Genomic DNA, 4,574 nt, shown 5'->3' with positions numbered 1-4,574 from the left:
CCTATCCCATTGTAATGTCTGGGTTAATCAGTACCTGCATAACACACACACTGGGTCATCAGGGGTTAATTGTGTAAGCCCAGTGGGCTAGTTAATGCGTTATCTGTGTATTCCCTTTGCCTCATGGGCCTGCAACTGCCTGTGTCAGCGTGTAAGTGGATTGCCTTGTATGGGTGGCCTCTTATGAGGAATAGCTGCAGGGCAGGGATGTCTGGAACATGAGGGGAATATTTTAACCTGTCTTGCCTGCCATCAAGGTATTCTGAGCCTTGGGGTACAGCCTCCGGGTCACCCCCCAAGTACACACATATTAAAAATATAACTTTGTCATAAGAGGGATATATATTTTTGATAAAGTGACTTTTTGCAGTTTTTGAAATACACAGGCAGAATGCTAATGGTGTGCTAATGTACAGGCAGAATGCCTGTCTTTGTAATGCGTAAGGAACCAAATGGTGCCTCATATGAGTATTCACGTGAGTCTATTCACTGGAAGTGTATATCAACAGAGAGGTGTAATACATCGCCCTGATCAATAGGTTACTGACCTAATTGGTTATGCGAGAAGCAAAAGCCCACTTCAAAAGGTTTTATTGATGGGGCCAGGGGGGGGGGGGGCTACCCCCAACAGGATATCAAAAGTGAGTAACTTTATTAAATATAAGAATATTATGAGATGTCCTTGGCTGAACCGGCTAAGACTTACATAAGTGTATTGGCGGGAGTCAGCCGATCTTGGGGAGTCTAAACACTGTATAGGTACCTGCTGCTAAATACCAGATATTAATATCTCTATTAATGTTCATATTACAATGTAATTTTTGGTCTTCCTGCGAGCGTCAGGTGCCACCGACCGTATTAATATATCTCACCTGACTGTGTGTATTACGGAACGGAAGTTATGCAATGATTTGCAGTAAATATGACATTTTGGTTGAGTCTGAGGAACCCCTGTTGTGATGAGCAGGAAAGTAGAAGTTACAAACCTGATCATCAAAGACTAAGTGGCTAATTGCTTATGCTTGGCCCAACGGACAAAAGGAATTAACCAGAGGAAGTGGAACTTTTCACACTGACCACCTAGCTTCAAAAGCTTCAAAGAGGATTTTACTGGCGCATGCGCGGCGACTGAACTGCATGGACGTCTGAGCCATTTGCTCCGTCTTCAGCCGGCGGCAAAGTGTAAAAATCTGACAGCACAACGACATAAATAAATCAATAAAACTAACTCACAGCTGCCTTGAGACGGCAGGATGTCAAAGGGGACTCGCTCAAAGCGTACATCTACAGTCCTCACCGATTATTTTACGAAAGGGGATACCGCACGTATGAAGAGCCAGGAGAATATGGCGCGCAGCGGCTCCGAATCGGAGGATGAAGAGGAGGTTGGAGCTGAGGGGGGAAAAAACAACACGGACAACCCAATTGTCAGACGAAGCGATCTGAAAGAATGCTGCCAGGATATCAAGAGGTGCCTGCAGTCTGAATTGGCGGCAATACGGGCAGATATACGGGGGATTGGTGAGAGGACTGACTCGCTGGAGAGGAAAATGGATGCCATAGCAAAAGCACTCCAACGCACGGATAAACAAGTGGCACGGGTACAGGACTCGGTCAGAGAAATTGTGGACAGGCAAGAGGATGCAGACAATCGAGACCGAAGAAACAACCTACGTATACGAGGGGTGCTAGAAACAGAGACAGACCCTGAGGATTTTATGGGGAGATGGTTGCAACATCTAATGCCTGACCGCGCAGAACGGGACTTACACCTCGATCGTTGCCACAGAGCACTGAGAGCCAAGCCCCAACCTGGAGACCGACCACGTGACATCATTGCCCGTTTTCATTTCTTTCGAGTTAAAGAAGCTTTTGGACAAATGACCAGAAACGAGGTGGAGTTCGAAGGTCACAAAATACACGTGTATCAGGACATTTCCCCCACTACCCTCATAAAAAGACAACAGTTGTCCCCAATCACGAAAGTCCTAAGAGATGAGGGAACCCGGTATAGGTGGCTGTACCCCTTTGGCCTTCTGGTGATCCAGAACGGTAAGGCTCACACTATTAGGCGCCTCGAAGATGGCGTCCCCTTCCTTACGACACTGGGGCTCCAGGATAAGATCCCAGAGGGGATGGAGGCAGTAGAGCCAGCTCCCGAGCCAGCATGGAGAGAAGGCAGAAGAGGGGACAAAAAGAAACAAGCCCGCAACACTAAGCGAAGTTCCCCGCGATAGTTCCAGTTAAGTGACACTCGCTACCTGTTACAGATGAGGCCCAGATGACGCAGGCTCAGCCCCGAACTCCCTCAGGTCAGTGGCACCCCTGTCCCGGAGCTCAGACGGCGTTCCCCTCCAAATGGTGGCCATCTTGGACTGACATCCACCCCACACTGAAAGAGAGGCGGAGCGGGGAGGAACCAGGGGAGGAGCTATCTCCTCTCGCGAGACACGGAAGGGCTGGTAGCCACACACAAGATGGCGCCGCGATCGGAGGAAGAGATGACGACACAGGAGACGGCCGGCGAGCGCGGGACATTGACAATGCACTCGACCCAAAGGGGAGGGAGGAGGGGGAGCCGGGGGATATAGGAGGGAAAAAGAAAAGTGCAGGGGAGAGAGCAATGAGGGAGAGCAGGTAGTAGATCTCCAAACGAGAGGAGAAATAGAACACATAAGGAGCGCCCATAAAATAAATAAATAAATTAAAAAAAAAAATATATATATAAACAAAAAAAAAAAAAAGTGTGACACAGGAAGACATTTTAGGGCATTTGGAGCACCCTGACCTCAGTACCCTCGATCTTGGATACTTGACCCTTACCTCAGCCTCACAGCTAGGCGACACAGAGGGAGCACTTCTTTTGGGCTCCACGAACAGGCCATATTCATAGAGTACAGGTAGTGAACATACAGTTTAAAGGTTAGAGTTAGAGTTAAAAAAATTACAGTTGACATGAGAGGCTATCTTTAAGGCCCATAGTTCTGATTAAGGAGCCCATCTGGTTTACAAAAAGAAGGGAACCAAAAGCAGTAGAGTTAGTCTATTAGAAAAATAGCTGTTAGTGTTGGATAAGTTGTATATGCAGATGCCGCTGCCGGCCGGAGCTGCAGTCTGGTCGGTGCCATGAACCTACAACCTCAACTCGGGGAACCCACCCCGAAGTGCGAGGAAGTCCTTGGGAGGAGGGGAGTCGGGGCCGCCAGGCAGGCAGGCGGAGGCCTGGAAGTGAGTCCAGGAGACCCCCACATTCCAAAGGCATGGGAAGGGCAGTGGCCTGGGGCCACTAGTATCTTCCCCACTACATGTACCCTCCCTATTGTCTCTTTTGTCCCCATTGTGTACCCCACCCCCCCCCATATCTTCTACCAAGGTGGAGCAACGTTGCAGCCTGAAGCACCGCAGGATGTCACAGGGACGCGGGAGACCCCGAGGACCATCGGGCCACCTCGCTGGAAATCTCGACTGACGACAGGTGAGGCACACCATATAGTATGGCACTAAAGGTCATATCACATAATACGAAAGGATTAAACTGCCCCCGCAAAAGAAAGGTAGCCCTTACAGACTATAGGAGAAAGGGTGCAGACGTGGTACTAATGCAGGAAACACACTTTAGCTCCTCCAGCTTCCCAAAATACTTTGACAAATACTATACACAGGTGTTCCTATCCTCCGCAAAGGAGAAGAAACGGGGTGTAGCAATCCTTATCCATAAAGGAATAGACTTAGAGGTAGATACAATCAAGAAAGATAAAGAGGGGCGGTTCCTCCTTCTGACGGGGACTATCCAACAACAACATATTACATTGGTGTCTATTTACGCTCCTAATGGACAAGACACGGATTTCCACACTGCAACCTTTAAAGCAATTCAGAGACACACCAAAGGTGCTCTAATAATAGGAGGCGACTTCAACGCAGTGCTGAACACGACTCTAGATAGATCAGGACCCCCAAGGGTGGGCCCGCAGGCAAGACCTAAAGCACTGGAAAAAGGGCTGCGAGACTTAGATCTAGTAGACATCTGGAGGGAACTACACCCTTTAGACAAAAATTATACTTTTTACTCCCACCCACACAACTCCTTCAGCAGAATCGATTACTTCTTTGTTAATAGCAGACTGGTCCCACAGATCTCCCACGCAGGGATCCACGATATTTCGTGGTCTGATCATGCACCCATAGAGCTACGGTGTACACGAATAGGTATGGACAGGCCAGGAGCAAATTGGAAATTGAATGAATCCCTTATTAAAATACCGGCGATACAAAAATAATAGGTGATGAAATTAGACATTTCTTTAGAGAAAATAAGGGGAGCGTCCAGTCTCATATCACCCTCTGGGAGGCACATAAAGCAACACTAAGAGGGATTTTAATTAGTATTGCGGCCAAGAGAAAGAGAGAGAGAAACGCCCAAATAATGATAGATCAACAAGAACTGAGAACCCTTTGGGATCAGCATAAGCGGTCTCCTGACCCCGCAACCCTCCAAAAGATTAAAGACACTCAGACGAAACTAAATTTGTTACTCACATCTCAGGCCGAGAAGGCGCTGACTTGGTCAAAGA

The 4,574-nt window shown here is 48.1% G+C and overlaps 1 long non-coding RNA gene across 1 annotated transcript; it reads right to left on the bottom strand.

Moving 5' to 3' along the window:
- Positions 1-1,112: 1,112 nt before the first annotated feature.
- Positions 1,113-3,324, bottom strand: LOC142488500 (uncharacterized). The gene is made up of 3 exons (XR_012799448.1): positions 2,262-3,324; positions 1,298-1,392; positions 1,113-1,190 (listed from the first exon to the last, which is right to left on the bottom strand). It is a non-coding gene; the product is annotated as an uncharacterized LOC142488500 (long non-coding RNA).
- Between the last annotated feature and the right edge of the window lie 1,250 nt (positions 3,325-4,574).

Source organism: Ascaphus truei, chromosome 2 (genome assembly GCF_040206685.1).
Source record: "Ascaphus truei isolate aAscTru1 chromosome 2, aAscTru1.hap1, whole genome shotgun sequence".
NCBI classification, from domain to species: Eukaryota; Metazoa; Chordata; class Amphibia; order Anura; family Ascaphidae; genus Ascaphus; species Ascaphus truei.
The sequence above is the reverse complement of the archived record's forward strand: the minus strand, read 5'-3'. Positions and strand labels throughout refer to the sequence as shown.